The following is a 19,666-nucleotide window of genomic DNA, read 5'->3' on the forward strand; positions in this document are numbered from 1 at the left end:
CAAATCAAAGATCGGCAGGCTAAGCTTTAAGTCTCAACGTCGAAGCTTGTTCACATTCATTTGTGTCCATCACATCATCTCAAGGAAGTCTGGGTTCCCTAAAGGCAGAGTTGGAGACAAAAGGCGAGGCTGAGGAGATGGAAGAAGACAAAGATGAAGGAGCAAGCAGGACGACCCTCGCTGCTGTCGAACACGCTTTTCGAGTCAGTAGTAGTGGTAACCATTGTGGTGGTGTAGGTACTGCTGGTAGTGGTAGTGACGGAGACATTGGTGGGGTTGGCGGAGTTGGCGCTGGTGATATTCAAGGCTGGAGACAAGAGTGTCTGGACCGTCTCAGACAGGAAGGAGTCAAAGGTGCTCAGTCTGGTGAAGGTCATGACTGAGCTTCGTCTTCTCCTGGCAGAGGAGCTTGGAGCTGTTAACACAACCATCTGGAACCAAGAGCTGCCCTGCTTACACATCAGCGGCCCACCAGAATCACCCTGAACAAAGAGACAGGAAAGTTAGTGTTTCAGAGTTTGAGACACTCTGTTTACTAGAAAACCTTGAACCAAGATTATATTAACTAACTATAACTAAACGACCAAATTCAACTAGGTGTTAAAAACATTTTAGACAGTTGTAACAACAACAATAATAATAATAATCAGAATACATTCACTCTAATAAGAAATTTAGGCTTAAAACCAACATACAAAGGCACTAAATTGCGGCTCGGGCAGTGGCTGAAACAAAAACTCGGGTGTGGGAGGAGTTTGGAGAGGCAATGGAAAAAGACTGCCTCGGACTGCCTCGAAGAGATTCTGGCAAACTGTCAGGTGTCTCAGGAGGGGAAAGCGGTGCTGTACCTGCACTGTGTATAGTGCTGGCGGAGCACTGCTGACTTCAACTGAGAAAATTGTCAGGCGGTGGAAGGAATACTTCGAGGACCTCTTTAATCCCACTGACATGTCTTGCGAGGAGGAAGCAGAGTCTGGGGATGAGGGGGATGACCCGCCAAGTTCTGGAGGCGAGGTCACAGAGGCAGTTAAACAACTCCTTGGTGGCAGAGCCCCTGGTGTTGATGAGGTCCGCCCCGAGTTCCTGAAGGCTCTGGACATTGTAGGGCTGTCCTGAGTTTGTCCGCTAGTCGAACCTCGGATACAGGAGGAACAATGCGGTTTTCGTCCTGGTCGCGGAACACTGGACCAACTGTTTATTTTGCCCAACCAGTCTACATGTGTTTTGTGGACTTGGAGAAGGCATTCGACCGTGTACCTCGGGGTGTCCTGTGCGAGGTGCTGCGGGAGTATGGGGTGTCTGGCCCATTGCTACGGGCCATTCGATCCCTATACAACCGTTGCAAGAGCTTGTTTCGCATTGCCGGCAGTAAGTCGGACTCGTTCCTGGTGGGTGATGGGCTCTGCCAGGGCTGCCCTTTGTCGATGCAGACGCTGCACCGATGCGGACGCTGCACCGGTCCGTCGTGGTGAAGAGGGAGCTGAGTGTAAAAGCGAAGCTCTCAATTTACCGGTCGATCTACGTGCCTACCCTCACCTATGGCCACGAGCTGTGGGTAGTGACCGAAAGAACGAGATCGCGGATACAAGCGGCAGAAATGAGCTTCCTCCGAAGGGTGGCTGGCCTCTCCCTTAGAGATAGGGTGAGAAGTTCGGCCATCCGGGAGGGGCTAAGAGTAGAGCCGCTGCTGCTCCACATCGAAAGGAGCCAGCTGAGGTGGTTCGGGCATCTGACAAGGATGCCTCCTGGGTGAGGTGTTCCGGGCATGTCCCACCGGGAGGAGGCCCCGGGGCAGACCCAGGACACGCTGGAGAGATTATATCTCTCGGCTGGCCTGGGAACGCCTTGGTGTTCCCCAGATAAGCTGGAGGAGGTGGCTGGGGAGAGGGAGGTCTGGGCCTCTCTGCTTAGGCTGCTGCCCCTGCCCCGGCTCCAGATAAAGCGGATGAAGATGCATGGATGGCACTAAATTAAATGAGCCTTAAATCTAATTGGCCCGTAATGAAGACTGAGATTTCAAAGCTGGAAATTCTTACATGTTTATAAAGATTCCAAGCATTGTAAGCCCTGTGGAAATTGAAAATGATGAAACTATCAAAATTCATCAAGTGGCTCTGATGAGCAGCTAAATCCAAGGTCCAGAATAAACATGTCAGCAGACAGTGTTATAAGAAGAAGAATCCAGTCATTTACCTGCTGCAGTGCAAACACGTCTGTACAGATGCTCTCACTCGATGATGAGTTCCCACAGTTTACCACCGAGGTCTGAAACTGCTGCATAACTTCCTCAGCTAACATCATGAAAGATAAGAAAATCCTGATGTTTGACTAAAGAAACTGTAAGTGCAGTGGTCCACATGTGTAATCTGAGAGATGGACTGGTGCAGAGTCTGGGCAGAACTCTGTCAGCCTTTATGTTGCAGACTCACCTCCTCCTCTTCCAGGACTCCAACCGGCCGCCCAGCACGCCAAGCCCTCGGCGAAGGTTCTCCCGTTGTCCAAGCAGATGGGCTGGATGTAGTCGGTCAGGGTGGGCTGGGCAGATAGACGGAGGATGGCTATGTTGGTCCCGGTCGTGTTGCTCAGAGTGATATTTGTCACATTCAGCGTCACCTCAAAGGGGTTGGATCCATTTAGCTTCAGACGTCCCAACACGACAGTCCACTCGGACGCTACAGGGGAGCTGCGGGAGGAACAAAGCACACAAACATAAACTTCATCAGCTTCAAACAAAACCTACACCTTTACACTCAACTTCATGGGACCCAAGTTTTACACACTTGAACCTGGTGACATTCAGGCCTGATTCTAATTAAAGAGGTATATATTTAACTAGATGAACTCCATGCAGAGCAGCATCCATGACGGCAGGTGTGATGTTAGGTTGGGAACAGGGCTGGAGGTGGGTTGCATTGTGGCTTGCAGATCCACAGTAACCACTGTCAAAACAATTCACTTCAATTTTATTTATACAGTGCAAATTCACAACAACAGTCACCTCAAGGTGCTTTATATTGTAAGGTAGACCCAACAATCATATGACCCCCAATGAATAATCTTAGAAGGAAAAATTCCCCTTTAACAGGAAGAAACTAGTTAGCAGTGAAGTTTCTCTCCAAGTTTTTTTCAAAAAAAGTATCTAGAAACATGTCAGGTGGACGTGCACATCAGGTTACACTGTAAATGACAATGTACCTATGGACTAGATTTAACACAGAATCAGCTTTAATGCTAACCCTGTGTGGGACTGACCAGTTACATGTGTGGAAAGTGTGGAAGTGTTCAGTCTCAAAAAGATCTCCACCATGTTTTTTGACCACCATCGGTGGTTGTTCATCTGCATGTTTATGCTTTTAATTTCATTCTGTACCTTTACTTTAGATTTTTCATGTTGTAATCCAAACAGTGTTAAACAGCTGCAAACGAAACTTTTCTTCATGTTGTCTGTGAAGGTTTTCAGTCATCCAGGTCATTGTGGTCTAAGGAGCTTGGAAAGAAACGTGTCTGGACTTCTTTAAGTTGCTTGAAGACCTCTCATCCGAGAAGCTTCTTCAGTTCTAAGGGTCAAATGGTGGAAAGTCCCAGATTCAAATCCCGTGGGAGTGTCCCCCCAGAGAGGGACAACAGGACCCCCCTTCTTCATGTTGGAGCTTGATGGTGATTTGATTCCTGCCAGTCTTTTCCCAGAAAAGGTTTTTAATAGTGATTATGAGAGCCAGCACTACCATTTAGGATGGTAGAATTTTTTTTTTAATTCCACCTGAGCTAATCATCTTGGTATTGGCTCTGCCTCTTAGATCTAGTCGAATAGGGAAAATATGTTTCAACATAAAATGTAAATATGTGGTACAACTGGTCCGTGGTGCAACTTTTGCTTGTGCTGTTGTTGGTCTGTCAGCCAGCTATGGAGAATTCTAGACTACAAAGAGCTGAAGTGATACTGAAGGTTTAAAACAATGAATAGTATCCACTGCAGCCGCTGTCTGTACCCTTTATGCTGCATTTTTTTCAAATCTTTGATGATTTTCTTGTGCCTCTTTTTGTAAACTCAACTGTCTCTTTGTCTCTTCCGGTTCTGGCCCACTTGTCAACTAATCAGCATTTGACTGATGCACAGTGTCATCAATGGCAACTGGACATGAACACGACTGTGGTGGAGGGAAAGTCATGTCATTTACTCAGTCCCCAGAGGATGAACTGTATCATTGTCTGTCCAAACTTCAACTGACCTTGAGAAGCAGTTGGCGTTGCTCAACACTGAGTCCAAGGCCACCAGAGACCCACCACACACGTGACTTCCATTCTTCTGTAGGCTCGCCATCCACGGCCACGAACCAGCCACCACTGAGGGTCCCCCCATGTTGCGAGAATTCCTTGGAGCTTGTCCACAGACCAGTGCTGAAAAAATAAACAGAGGAAGACACAAATAAATTTTAAAAACTTGGACCGCATGAACCCATCAGCTTGAGGTCAGGTAGGTTAGACCAAACCATTTTTTAATAAAGTGTTTTCATGATGGACACTCACAGTCGGGAGTGGTCGAAGGTCGTGTGGTTGTTGTAATGATGGCGGCTCTGTTGGTGGTTGATGCAGGGACTGTGGTTGTTGTGGTGGGGATTGTGGTTGTAGGTGTGGTAGTGGTGGTTGAAGGGGTGGTGGTTGGCACTGGTGTCAGTCCTGTGCAGGAGACACTGAAGTCACTGTTGGTCCCAGTGGACGTGAACGTCATGAAGCCCGGCTGGTTGGAGGAGATCTGGCTGTTGATCCAGGTCTGGCTGTTGATCCAGGTCTGGTACTGGGATACTCTGGAGTAGACTCCTGGAAGATTCGGCCTGGCACAACCGGTCCCAAAACTGACGACTCCCGCCAGAATCCAGCGACCGTTCTGCTTGATCACCATTGGACCTCCTGAATCTCCCTTTGAGAGCAGAAACATTTACTGTTAGCTGAGGAGAAGAAACTGTAGAAGGTGAAAATGTGCCAAACACAGGTAACAACAATCACCTGACAGGAGTCCTTTCCTCCTGCACTTAACCCGGCACAGATCATGTTGTCAGTGATTCTTCCCACTCCATAGTCACAGTTACACTTCCTGTTTCCCACAACAGGAACCTCCACCTCCATCAGGTTTTGTGGAGAAGGAAGGGACACTGAGATGGACAAAAAAATCAAACAAAAATCTGCTCAAAAAGTTCAACTTTTATTTTCCTATCTGCTTGTGGGTGGTCAGCATAAGTTTGGTACTAGAATGATCTTGTAGCCACGATTCCTCGTGTATCAACCTCATTTTATAATAACCTCATGTTTTAAAAGCAATCCATCCATCTTCTTTCGCTTTATACCTAAGCAGAGAAGCCCAGACCTCCCTCTCCCCAGCCACCTCCTCTAGCTTGCCTGGGGGGATACCAAGGCGTTCCCAGGCCAGCCGAGAGATATAATCTCTCAAGTGTGTCGTGTGTCTGCCCTGGGGCCTACTCCCGGTGGGACATGCCCGGTACACCTCCCCATAAGGTGCCCAGGAGGCATCCTTGTCAGATGCCCGAACCACCTCAGCTGGCTCCTTTCGATGTGGAGAAGCAGTGGGTCTACTCTGAGCCCCTCCCAGATGGCCGAACCTCTCACCCTATCTCTAAGGAAAAAGCCAGCCACCCTTCGGAGGAAGCTCATTTCCAACGCTTGTATCCGCTATCTCGTTCTTTCGGTCGTGACCATAGGTGAGAGTAGGGACGTAGATCGACCGGTAAATTGAGAGTTTTGCTTTTAAGCTCAGCTCGTTCTTCACCACGAGGGACTGATGCAGCGAGACCCCGAGATACTTAAACTCCTCCACTTGAGGCAGGAACTCATCTCTGACCCTGCGTGGGCACTCCACCCTTTTCCGGATAAGAACCATGGCCTCAGATTTGGAGGTGCTGATCCTCAATCCCGCTGCTTCACACTCAGCTGCGAACCATTCCAGTGCGAGCTGGAGGCCGCTACCCATTGAAGCCAACAGAACCACATATCTGCGGAAAGCATAGTTGAGATTCTGAGGCCACCGAAGTGAAAGCCCTTCGTCACTTGGCTGCACCTAAAAATTCTATCCATAAAAGTTATGAACAGAATCGGTGACAAAGGGCATCACCCACTGGGAACGAGTCCAACTTATTGCCGGCAATGCGAACCAAGCTCTTGCAACGGTTGTATAGGGATTGAATGACCCGTAGCAATGGGCCAGACATCCTATACTCCCGCAGCAGCCCCCACAGGACACCCCGAGGGACATGGTCGAATGCCTTCTCCAAGTCCACAAAACACATGTAGACTGGTTGGGCAAACTCCTATGCACCCTCAAGTATCCTTGAGAGGATAAAGAGCTGGTTCAGTGTTCCACAACCAGGACAAAAACCGCATTGCTCTTCCTGTATCCAAGGTTCCAGCACACTGGCATAAACTTTCCCGGGGAGGCTGAGGAGTGTGATCCCCCTGTAGTTGGAACACACCCTGCGGTCCCCCTTCTTAAAAATTGGAACTACCACCCCGGTCTGCCAGTCCAGGGGTAACCGCCCCTAATTTCTCTCCGTTTCTTTCCCTCCGTGGTCCTTGTCCCTAGTCTCTTGTCTCCAGTATCTTTGTGTTTAGTATTAGTTCCTAGTTTTGGTTTGTTTTTGCAAGTTTATTGTTTATGGAGGGTGTTTTTTCTGCAACTGCCATAAAGCAGCCTCTAGCAGTTTACCCCTCCGTCTGAGTGTCCTGCATTTTGGGTCCTACATCCTGACTGCCACAGCCATTTCATAACATTAACACTACAGAAACATGTATCGGATTGACTTTGTTCAGGAGCGAGCCAGTGGGATAAAACACCTCTAATTTACAATAATGTGAATCACACATGGAAAAATTTAGGTAGAGCTTATTTGTCTGTCCGTCTTCAGACAGTAGTTCTTGTAAAGCACCAGAATATTATCACATGCTCTGTGGCAGGGTGTGGTCTGCGGTTCCACTGCAGAGGGGATAGTGGGTTCAGGCGGCAGTACCAGGGAGGCTGGCAGACCAACTGGCACCAATGTGGTATTCCATATTTTAGTAAGTGGCTGGAATTAGAGGGGAAAGGTGGAACAGTATGGGCTCAAATTGTGGTCATAAATAAATTGTAGTAATAAGCTCAGTAAAGCGCCAAACCCATCTGTTCTCTGACTGGACTGTTAAATTTGTGATTGACATGACATTGACCAATCAGCTGAAGGGAAGAAAAATCGGGTCAAAATTCATAATTGTTGAAACCCACACACAAGCGAGGGCACATAAGTCCAGTTTTTGCTTTGTATCTGTAAACAGACCTTAACAAAAAAATTTGTAACTTGTGTAAATATATTTTTACAAACACAAATCTTTTTCACACACACACACACACACACACACACACACACACACACACACACACACACACAAACTTCCTGTTTTACTTTGAAGGTATGTGTCTTATGTCTTTGTGTCCTCGTTTCGTCAGCTCTGATTTCTCCCTGGATTCAAGTTTCAGTTTGGTTTCATTAGTTTCCCGGTTTAGAGTTTTCTTAGTTCCCTGTGTTTACTATCTCCGCTCCTGATGAATCCTGCACTTCTTGTAAATAAAGCTCGTTCTCATCACAACCTCTGCCTGCACGGGTCCTCACCTCACCTCCACATAGCCTGCCTTGCCAGCCAGGACAATTTATAGATGCATGAACATAAAAATGTCAATGACCAACATGGAGAAATGTTTCATGAAGACATTGTAAACAAGGAGAAATGCGACAAGGCAAAGTGGAGCCTGGCAGAGTTGGAAGACTTTTGTTGAAGACTGGTACACAACTCACCACACAATGACCTGCTGCATATCATTTCTAGGTTGCTTACATTTGAATATAAAATGTATTCAGTAAACAGGAAAAACGTGAAAAGCGATGGACAGTGCTACCTGGCAATAAAAAGATAAGACAAGCAAGCTTGCAGCTGTTTCTGCATAAGTAAGACTTAACATCTGCAAAGAGAAAATCAAGATTATGAAAATAAATATAGCTGTCTCAGAAGTGGTAACACAGACATGGATTCCTTCCCTTACATTGGGAGTGTCATTAAAAGTTGGGAGAACAGACAAAGCAAAAGCCTTCTTACAGCTGAAGAACATCTGGAACCAAAGAATACAAGATTACCTCTCTGAACGAGAGGCCAAAGAATTTATGGCAACAAGATGCCTGAAAAGATACCAAGACGTTGAGATACAGATGGCATCAGACGGTTTGTTCTAGCTATTATTTTCTATTGAAGGCACAATTCAAATTTAAAAATGAAACATTTTAAAAATAATGTGTTTGCAGTCATCAGAATCTCTTTAGCTCACAGAAGAAGAATTGTATTGCTCTAAATATTTCTGAGACAGCACTCTTATTTCCTGCATTATAATCAACTTCACTCTAAAACCAATCAGGTGTCTTTATGACCCACCTCCTTCTCCAATGTTGCCCCAGCCGGTGACCCAGCTGTTAACACCGCTGTAGAAGATGCTGTTTGAAGCTGCCAGGCAGACCGGAGATATGTACCTGCTGAAAGTCACCGGTGAGGAGAGCCTCAGGAGGCAGATGTCATTGTTGTTGGTACCAGAGTTGTAGTTTGGATGTTTGATGATCTTTGTTACTGTCCGAGACTCTGCATTGGGATTAGATCCCTGTAGACTCTGACGGCCCAGATTCACAGTCAGACCGGTTGCAGTAAAGCTAGGATCAGGAAACGAAACGATGCAGTTATTGTGATTGTTAAAATGAAATGACATCTTTGACTTTTTACCCTGTTAGCTATTTATCATGTTACACCCCTGGTCCCCTGATGGGGAGTTTTCATAATGTCTTTATTCCACTAAATTTTGTTTAGTGTGCAGCTTCAGCCTCATTACTCACGTTTTAAAGCAGTGAGCAGCAGTCAGCACCCACTGACTGTTAATGAGGGATCCTCCACAGAAGTGGGACCCAAATCTTTGCAGACTGACCTGCCAGGGCCAGCTGCCAACAGGAGCCACCTGTCCTCCTACAATCCTGGTGTTCAGAGGCGCCTTACCACAAACTGAAGACAGACATTAAAACACAGAGTGAGCATTACTGTAAGAGCTGTAAACTCTCAGCATTACAAACTGCTGAGTGAGGACACAGTGATCCTGGGGGTCTACAGTTCACTCACAAACTAATATTCGTATGAAACTAAAGATTTATTACACATAACATTAAATCATTACACAAAGAAACTTTATCTTACCATCCAGCTGTGACTCAGACTCTGAAACACAGAAAACAATAGTGGTAAAATTGACTGGCTGTGGTTATCTGAAAGCATCCAGCAATGAGTCTGTCCCCACAGACTCCCATATTAAAACGTTACAGCAGAAATAAAAATGTTTACAGCATGTGCACACAGTGGATGTTGTTCTACTAATACCACTACTACATTACTGCAGAGACTGACAGTGCTATGTTCATCCATCCATTTCAGGGTCAGAGGACAGTAATATATGACACAGAAATTTAAAGAAACACAACACTGACTTCAGTTAAAGGTTCACATTCAAACACGAGACAGATGCACAATCAAAATATAGTTTTCCAAAGGTAGGTGTCCAACATCACCTCAGCTGTAGTAATTATTCTCATGTGTCCCATGAGTGGATAAATATTAGTAACTATACTAATGCATTAGTAATATTTATCCATAAGTCATGAGAACCTTAACTTCACCATGAACATGTCTTCACATTCTTGCTATGGTATTTTAAAGTTATGTTTACTGAAGCCTACATAATTGTACCAAATAAAGGGACTTCCTTCATTCATGTGCAACAGAAGCATTAGAAATATCCTGTCGCAGAGTGACGCTGAAAAACTAGTTTATGCATTTATTACTTCCAGGCTGGACGACTGTAATTCATTATTATCAGGAAGTCCTAAAAACTCCTGCTCCTCACATACAAGGTCTTAAATAATCAGGCCCCGTCTTATCTTAAGTTTTCAGCCTTCAGTTAATCCAAAATTAGAAAGAGAGAGCAGATTTCTCCTGTATTGGCTTCCCTTCATTGGCTCCCTGTTACATCCAGAATCGAAATAATCAGGCCCCATCTTATCTTAATGACCTTGTAGTACCATATCACCCTATTAGAGCACTTCGCTCCCGCTCTGCAGGCCTACTTGTTGTTCCTAGAGTATTTAAAAGTAGAATGGGAGGCAGAGCCTTCAGTTTTCAGGCCCCTCTTCTGTGGAACCAGCTTCCAGTTTGGATTCAGGAGACAGACACTATCTCTACTTTCAAGATTAGGCTTCAAACTTTCCTTTTTGCTAAAGCATATAGTTAGGGCTGGACCAGGTGATCTTAGTTACACCGCAGGGATAAGGTTTAAGATTTTGATGATTTGATGACATATAAAGAAAATTTAAATTTTGTTATCACCAACAAAAATAACTTTTGAATATCCAACTCATAACATATTTGTCACGCCGTTAGGCGTCTCATAGCAGTGCAAAAGGTACCTTTCCACATCCTCATGAAACACTCTGGTTTCTCAATTGAATCGAATAGAAGACATGTTTAGAGAAGAGGCTCTAGCCGTCCGTTCCAACCCTAACCACAACCTGAACCCTATCACAAAGTGTTTTCCAAAGTGATTCATGATCAAAAGTACATAATGCTTTGTTAGGTTGATTTTCATGCCACACGTAAAACCCATCTATAGATTCATTCCAACCCGCTCTCATGCCTCCCTACAGATCCCCGCAAGGGACATGGGAGAAAAAAAATTAAAAACAAACTCGGGATCTCGCAAAACTTTTACGAGATCTCGCAAAAGTTTTAGCCGCATTCTTCGGAGGCCCCCAGCTCGAAGCCGACCGGGAGGTCGATGCACGATGTGCCGGGAGAGCGGTGTTCCTCCCTGTAGTAGGTCTCGACCTCCCGTTAGCTTCGAGCTAGTGGGTGTCAGATCTCCGAAAACGTCGGAGCACTTTTGCAAATATAGAATAGAATAGAATAGAATTCAACTTTATTGTCATTGCACATGCACAGGTACAGGGCAACGAAATGCAGTTTGCATCCATCCAGAAGTGCTTTAGCCATGATATAGATATATTACAATATATCCATCCATCCATCTCCATCCATCTTCATCCGCTTTATCCGAGGCCGGGTCGCGGGGGCAGCAGCCTAAGCAGAGAGGCCCAGACCTCCCTCTCCCCAGCCACCTCCTCCAGCTTATCCGTGGGAACACCAAGGCGTTTCCAGGCCAGCCGAGAGATATAACCTCTCCAGCGTGTCCTGGGCCTCCTCCCGGTGGGACATGCCCGGAACACCTCACCCAGGAGGCGCCCAGGAGGCATCCTTGTCAGATGCCCGAACCACCTCAGCTGGCTCCTTTCGATGTGGAGCAGCAGCAGCTCTACTCTGAGCCCCTCCCGGATGGCCGAACTTCTCACCCTATCTCTAAGGGAGAGGCCAGCCACCCTTCGGAGGAAGCTCATTTCTGCCGCTTGTATCCGCGATCTCGTTCTTTCGGTCACTACCCACAGCTCGTGGCCATAGGTGAGGGTAGGGGCGTAGATCGACCGGTAAATTGAGAGCTTCGCTTTTACACTCAGCTCCCTCTTCACCACGACGGACCGGTGCAGCGTCTGCATTACTGCAGCTGCAGCCCCAATCCGTCTGTCGATCTCCGGCTCCCTTCTCCCATCACTCGCGAACAATTCCCCGAGATACTTGAACTCCTCCACTTGGGGCAGGAACTCATCCTCATGGCACTCCACCCTTTTCCGGCTGAGAACCATGGCCTCAGATTTGGAGGTGCTGATCCTCATTCCCGCTGCTTGACACTCGGCTGCGAACCGTTCCAGTGCGAGCTGGAGGCCCTCGCCCGATGAAGCCAACAGAACCACAACATCCGCAAAAATCAGAGATGAGATTCTGAGGCCTATTACAATATATATTAGCAATAATATAGATATGTAAGTATATTACAGAAATGGGTCTATTATGGTATGTTATAATGTACACGGTATGAAGTATGTTATGAATATTCTATAACTATAAGTATGTACAGGCTATGAACAGGATATAAATATGAAATAAAAAACTATACAGAAATCTGAGATATACAGTTATACAGAAATGTGAACTGTGCAAGTTATAAACAGTTGTAGGATTAAAAATTATCGTATGTACAGAATGATTATTTACACAGAGCTATACAGTAGTGCAGTTAAGATCAGTGAGATATGTGGATAATTTCTACAGAGGCTATAAAGTGCTGGTGGTTGTGGTTCAGTCCATGTTATTATTGTGTGTATGAGGGTACAGTTGTCCATTGTGTGTGTGTGTGTAGGTGGTTGTGGATGTGTGTATGTTCAGTCCATGAGTTAATGTTGGTCAGATGTCAGGAGGCAGAGTTCAGGAGTCTGACAGCTGTGGGGAAGAAGCTGTTCCGGTACCTGGTGGTCTTAGTCCAGAGGCTCCTGTAGCGCCTCCCAGAGGGCAATATGTGATGTCTTGTAAACCGAGCAGATATCTGACGTTTACACAACTACATTCATGCTTCAAAATATCTTAAAAGTGTATTTTTTAAGATATTTTATTTTGTGACCCAGAAAGAGTAATATTACAACTAAGTAGCTGCCGCCATTGTTGGAATTCAACTTTTGCGAGATCTCGCAAAAGTCCGTCTTAATTTTTTTTCTCCCATGTCCCCAACGCATAACATACGGATGAATTGTCACAGCCGTCGGTATGTTGCGTGCTGGGATGGGAATGTGTTGGGATGTACAATCTACAAAGGACTGTGAGCCACATATTTACACTGTGATACCTGCTCTAAGTCCTGAGTGTTGACGAATATCACCCATATTAGAAAATATGGTGAAGTAACCAAAAAGAAACTGAAATGAAAATAAAAAGGAATTTCAGGTATTAAGAGGGAAAAGTTTTTGTTTCAAAGTGCAGTTATTGCTAGTTATGTGACTTTGGGAGATTTTATTCCACTTTTCCATTTTTCCAATGCCTTTTTTAATTTGATTATTTTCCCTTCTGAATGTCCACCCAGTGTGATATTCCCTAATGCTTCGAAAAGTGAATTTTTAAATTCCAGGATTTCCTGCAGTGTCACTTTAAAGTGAAGCGATGTGCTCCTGAGTGTTTTCGCCCTCTGAGTCGTACCTGATGCAGGTGTGTGCAGAGAGCTCTTACCTTGGGTCAGGAGCATCAGCCCAGCAGCCAAACACATCACTTTGTAGAAAGCCATCGCTGTAAGATCCAAACCTCCAGACCTGCTGAGGCTTAAATAACCTTCCTCTGTCCTCCTCCTCTCTGTCTGCATTAAGCACACCTCTCTCTGACACACCCAACACTTCCCTGCAGCTCACCATTTCAGCTTCCAGGCAGCAATGTTGAACGTTTTTATTAATCCAGCAGTCCTGTCTATGTCCTTCAGCTCCCTGACTATCCCACTTTTTCTCTCTTCATCTGAATGCTTTCCTGTACTTCCTCATCCTAACACCAAGTCTTCTTCAGTACACCAAACACCTTCTTGGATGTTTCCCTCAGTGCTTTCCCAGCTATCTGGTAACTTTTTCCTTCCACCCAGAGCTCTTCATCTCTTATTTTAGCTGCTTCCTCTTCTTTATGTTTAAAGTCTTCCTACAGACTACCATCGAATTCTCCCCTGAGACCACTGTGCAGTCTCATATCTCAGATTGCAGTTTCTACAAAAGACATACTTCCATCACCCAGCAACATCAGTTTCTTTCTTTATTTTCTTTATGTCAAACACAAAATGTAACAAAAAACAGCAAATATTTTGTTCGTTAAAAGTTCCACCATCCATCCAAAGTCAGGTTGTTTCTCTCATCAGTATGATAAATTCACTTATTTCATATGATTTGAATCAGGTTTTTGTGAATGAATGAGCGAGATACACAAGATGAAGATACACAACACATCTGTTCTGTGAAGGAAACAGATTCAGTGACACAATAGGAAGTGCCAACAATGAGCCTGCCCAGGAATAAACCGGTCAGACTGCACCAGGTTTCCCCGAATGAACAAATGAGTTCACTGCCAGTTATATAACGTGAAAGTGTAGTCTTCTACTTCTCAGTGATAGCTCCAGTTCTCTTTATTTTGTAGAGGTGGCATGGGGAGACTGAGAGCAATATTAAATACTCTGCACATGCTCAGTAGGAGTGCAGTTACTTCCCTTATGCAGACGGGAACAAACTGATTTTCTCAGAAGGAAATGAAGAAGACACCTTCAATAGAGAGCATTTATATTTTCTATGGTTATACTATATAAATAATAAGCAACTGGTCTAGTTAGGTTTAGCTGTGTCCCTCCTGTGTGCCATGTCCTTGTTACCTTGTGTGTGTATATTTGGGGGGGGGTGTCCAAATTCATAGGCAGCGTCCTGCTGAGGCCGCATTTGTGGGCCGATTACGTCACAGCGACGCGACGAAGGCTGCCCAAATTCGTCGCCTCCTCCGAATGCGGCCAAAAAATGCGTCCTCCTTTTCCCCGGATTTGAAGGATGGGTCGGGTGTGTTCTTCGTGGTCTACCATATCCCAGAATTCATAGCGCGGCCCAGCCAAACTCCAGTTTCCAACAATGGCGGCAGCTACTAAGTTTTAATATTACTCTGATTATTCTTTCTGGGTCACAAAATAAACTTTTAACATATTTTCAGGTGAGAAAGTAGCTGTGTGAACATCAAATATCTGCTCGGTTTATCAAGATATCGCATATTTGCAAAAGTGCTTCGACGTTTTCAGAGACGTCTGTTAGCCACCAACTCGATTGCTGACCGGGAGCTCGAGGGTCACACTAGAGATGTGAGTGAAGTTGCCCCCCCACCTTCTTCAAATCCAACAAAAGTGGTATCAAACGTTTGTGCTGGTTTATGCTGCAAATTTCTTTGTTTGTGCCGCTATCATTTTAAAGATATTAACAAAAATTTCTAGAGGTCAACCACCACCCCCCCCCCCCCCCCACACACACACACACAGATTAATGGAATCAAACAAAATTTATGTCGAACGTTTGTGCTGCAAAAATTTTCGTTTTTATTGTTTTGTCTTGCTTTATTTGTTCATGAGTAAATCAGTGTGGCTGAGATTAAAGTTATTAGATTATTAGATAAAATAAAACGTTATTAATCCCCCGGGTGGGTTCCTCCGGGATTTTCACACAGCTGAATAAACGTCAAACAGAAAACTGATTAAACAGAAGTGTGAGACGGTCGAGAATTTACGCCAGTGTACTTTTATATTTTAGATATCAAGGAGCAGACGGACGAGTTTATTAAACTCCACGAGACAGCGGTGAAGCAGATCTGAAGGCTCGACCGTCCCATTTCACAGCCGTTTACTTCCGGTCTATCTGACCTTCTGAGGACCCCTGCCCATGTAGACCGAGCATGTGTTTGTCATGCCCTGTCATGCCCTCAGCCCTCAGTCTCCTCGCGTTTCAGGTTTAGTTTCATGTTTCTTAGTTTTCCCAGTTTAGATTTTCCTTAGTTTCTGTTCATGCCACCCCTGCTTCTGTTTGTAACCCCTCACTTGTAAATACACTCACTCGAGGTAACCACTTCTCTCTCTCTCGCTGCATGATTTGCCTCTGCAAATTGTGATACCTTTAGCTTTCAGTACTGGTGTGCGTAACATATATTGTGTTCATATTACCTCTGTTTTGCTAATCTCAAGCAGATTTGACATAGCTACATCTTACTAATTAGCCTTAACAGTGTAATGGTTCATAATGTGGGTTCAAACACAATGTTTTCCTCATTTATCCTGTAATCTTTTTAGCTGTAACTGATAATATCAATACAGTTCAGCTGATCCAGGGTGGTGGCATTGTGCTCGCTGGTGTGGATTACTGGAATACTGGATTACTGGGTTACTGGATTACTGGATGGAACTGAGACACCTGTGATTTTCCTCCTCTTTATAAATACAAACCATCAGAAGCCCTTTGATTAAACAGCTGATTTAACTTGTTTTGGGAAAAAAACCTGATCTGTGACTTCATGATTCTTCGTGATTCAAGTCTGAACATCTACCCTGCAAATGTGTGTGTGTGTGTGTGTGTGTGTGTGTGTGTGTGTGTGTGTGTGTGTGTTTTGGGGTGGGTGGGGGCATTTTAAAAAATGGTTCTCATGAAATACTGTAATGGTAACATTATATATTATATATTATTATGGTAACAAATAGCAAGCTCGATCTGCCAGTAAGTGATAACAAGAAGAACAGGGAACATGTTTACAGGCATGCAGACGTGCAGGTTCATGTTTGTAGTGCCAGGAATGGACCTGAAGATGATAAACAAAGAGGTCAAAATAGATCTTATGACACTTTTTTGTAAATAAGCAGGTTATTAAAGACTTGAATCCAGAGCAAGTGAAGAGCTTGCACATGCTCAGTTTGAGACACCTGAAACAGGAGTTTTATTGAGATAGAAAAATGACAACAATGTGACACCAATAAACCAGGAAACAGGGTTTTAATAGTTTTGCAATTTTCATTAGTTTTTATTTTTATTTAGTTTTGACTTCAGATTTTCAATTTTATATCAGTTTTAATTAGTTTTTACCAATTGTTTGCTAGTTTAGTTTAGTTTTTATTTTTTTGAAAATCCTTAGTTTCAGTTTAGTTTTGATTAGTTTCAGTTATAGTTTTAGTTGTGTTTGCAATAATTAAGTGTAACAAAATCCCAGTTTCATCATATCAGTCATTCTGCTCATCCTTGGGTATGTTGCTATTCCAGCTACCATACTGCACCCTGGACAGGTCGCCTGTCTGTCGCAGGGCTAACACGCAGAGACAGACAACTCACATTCCCACCTATGGGTTCTTTAAATAAATAAATAAAGGCAGATGAACAACCATTGATACCAGGCAACTATAAAACGTATATCTTGGCCCCAATGAGACTATTAACTCTCGCAGCACCGGGTGTTCGTAATTTTGGTTCAAGTGAATTGATAAACTTTTTGAAGGTAATTGACTCACACAGTTGTGTAGATATCCCCGTCCTGTTGTCTCGGGATGCATCACGCTGCCTTGCCTGGGGTTAGCTTCTGTTTTCTGGGGATGAGGGTTGAGTGTGCTCCCTTACCTTCTCAAGCTAAGCTAGGTTAGCCTTCTTGTGTGAGCTTTTCAAGTGCACTTTAAGGTTTGTGGGATTTTTCCCCTTTAGAAATGTCCCTCATAATTTGTCTGTTTCCACTACAAGACACTTGCTTTATCCAAAACACAGTCATATTCAAAGTAATCCCAAATTGGACTCTGGCTCCCGACTTTTCCTGACATGATTCTGCGCGTGGACGGAGCAGCAACACAGACGACTCGACTAACGTGCTGCCCCCTGCTGGCATAATGAGACACAGCAAGAAAAAAATCTGGAAACTAAACTTCATTTTCACCCTTGACTATTGTATGACACGCACACATCAATGAAAACTAAACACATTTTTGCTATAAATTCAGTTAATTTTAGTTAGTTTTGTGAACACTCATTATAGTTTTAGTTAGTTTTCCTTTTTTTGTTTTTATTTTTATTTCCGTTAACGAAAATGTTTTTTCACTTCTAGTTTTCGTTATTTCGTTAGTTTTCGTTAACGATAATAACCTTGCCAGGAAACAAAAAAAAAAACATGAGCAGAGACTCCACCTTTTCTTTGCAAACCAGAACATTGCCATCACTGTCATTCTTAGTAAGAATAAACTTAATAAGCATATTTTTCTTTAATATTTTTCAGGTATTGGTGAGGTAGAGTAGTCTTTTTTCAGTTCGATTTTATTTAAAAAGCACCAAATCACAACAACAGTAACATCAAGCACTTGGCAATAATGGGAAGGAAAATTTAACAGAAAGAAACTTCCAGCACCCCCAGGCTGAGTCAGCCAGGCTGGGGGTGAATAAGGGTGAATAAGACAGGACAAAGACACACGGTGGAAGAGAGCCAGAGATTAAGAATAACTAATAATTAAATGCAGAGGGGTGTGTAGACACAGAGTGAGTGAAAAATTCACATCCACTGGTGCCTGCATTGATTCGGTATCAATTAATTGACCCCCTCTCCATATGAAAAATGGGGGCCAGCCCAGGACTACCAAGGTGTACCTAATGAAGAGGCCAGTGAAGCGAGTGTAAGTCATTCCTTAGTTAAAATGCCAGTTACTCAATTATTGTTCAAAAGGTTGAGTGTGTAGACTACACAAACGATAAAACAACTTTACCCTGAAAGATTTTTGTGAGTTATTGGTTTCAGTGCGTAGTCAAACTCAAACTTCACCTTGAAAGATGCAGCGATGTGTTCCCCTGAGTAAGAGACGCTTTTTGTCTTTTCTCTGACAATTCCTGTTCTTTCTCATCTTTCATTGATCTTCTTAAAATCAAATTAGAATTAAATTTTACATTTTAACATCTGCAGGAAGCTCCTGAGGATGTTTTACCAGTCGGTGGTTGCTGGAGTACTTTTCCATGCTGTGGTGTGCTGGGGGAGCAGCACAGCAGAGAAGGACTCATCCAGGCTGGAGAAACTGATGAGGAAGGCTGGCTCTGTGGTCGGCATGAAGCTGGACACTCTGGTGACAGTGGCAGAGAAAAGTACACTAAAAAACTGCTGGAATTATGGACGATGCTGGGCATCCTCTGCACACGGCCATAAACAACCAGAGGAGTCTGTTCAGTGACAGGTTGCTTCTCCCAAGACAAGAACCAACAGACTTAAAAACTACTTTGTCGCACACGCCATCAAACTGAGAGACAGGGGGACAAAGGAGGGGGGGGGGGGGGGGCAACTAAGCTGTCCTAAGCGTTAGTGCCTCTTCACTGTGCAATACTTTTTGTTAATAACCAACGGTGCAATAAACTTCAATATTTGAAATGTGCAATTCCCTTGTATTCTTATTCTTTTTTATTCTATTTATCCCTTTTGTATGCTCTTTATTTACACATGTCTCTGTATTTATATATGTGGACATACTCACATTCTGTAACTTCCCAGAGGAATCCACCCGAGGGATTAATAAAGTTATCTTATTGTAAACGCCAGACGTCTGCTTTATATTTTTATTTACGATTGAGTTCATGTTTGTTTTATAATTCATAGATTCATTACATAAGTCATCTTTTCAGGATTAATAAATGTGAAAATATATGTGTTTACATAAAGTAATTTTAAGTCACTGTTTTGGGACTGGAACCTAAAAGGGGGTGCCTCTCACTTTAAGTATGTAAGTGCATGCAGCATGAAACCTTGTGTGAGAGGGAAGGGGAGGAGCGTGGACAGAGAGGTGAGGAGTCTCACGGTTTTCTGACCGTGTGCACAGGTAGTTCTGGGTAACTGCTATTTTTTTTGAACTTTCATGCTTATTTAGGAAGGAGTTCATTGGTACATCTTCAGTTTGTAATAAATAAACAGTCTTCAAATCATAATGCAACTGGAAGCATTTCTTTTGGAAACCAGGAACACGCGTCAGCCATAGACTCCCTTTTTGAACTTGGTTTATTGGAAATTACCCCACACTTATCTCATCTTTGTCGTGTTTTTAATAAAACATCAGTAGTAGTGAGCAAGCTTCTTTATTTTAACGTGGCTCACATCCATGCATGTAAACATAACCCGCCGC

The 19,666-nt window shown here is 43.9% G+C and overlaps 1 pseudogene across 1 annotated transcript; it reads right to left on the bottom strand.

Moving 5' to 3' along the window:
- On the bottom strand, positions 1–13,386 carry LOC146519416 (transmembrane protease serine 9-like; annotated as a pseudogene). Its single transcript, XR_014873848.1, has 9 exons — positions 13,225–13,386; positions 9,265–9,285; positions 8,913–9,075; positions 8,464–8,732; positions 5,005–5,150; positions 4,230–4,918; positions 2,430–2,683; positions 2,194–2,291; positions 1–482 (listed from the first exon to the last, which is right to left on the bottom strand). The product of XR_014873848.1 is annotated as a transmembrane protease serine 9-like (transcript).
- Between the last annotated feature and the right edge of the window lie 6,280 nt (positions 13,387–19,666).

Source organism: Neolamprologus multifasciatus, chromosome 4, assembly GCF_963576455.1.
Source record: "Neolamprologus multifasciatus chromosome 4, fNeoMul1.2, whole genome shotgun sequence".
NCBI lineage: Eukaryota > Metazoa > Chordata > Actinopteri > Cichliformes > Cichlidae > Neolamprologus > Neolamprologus multifasciatus.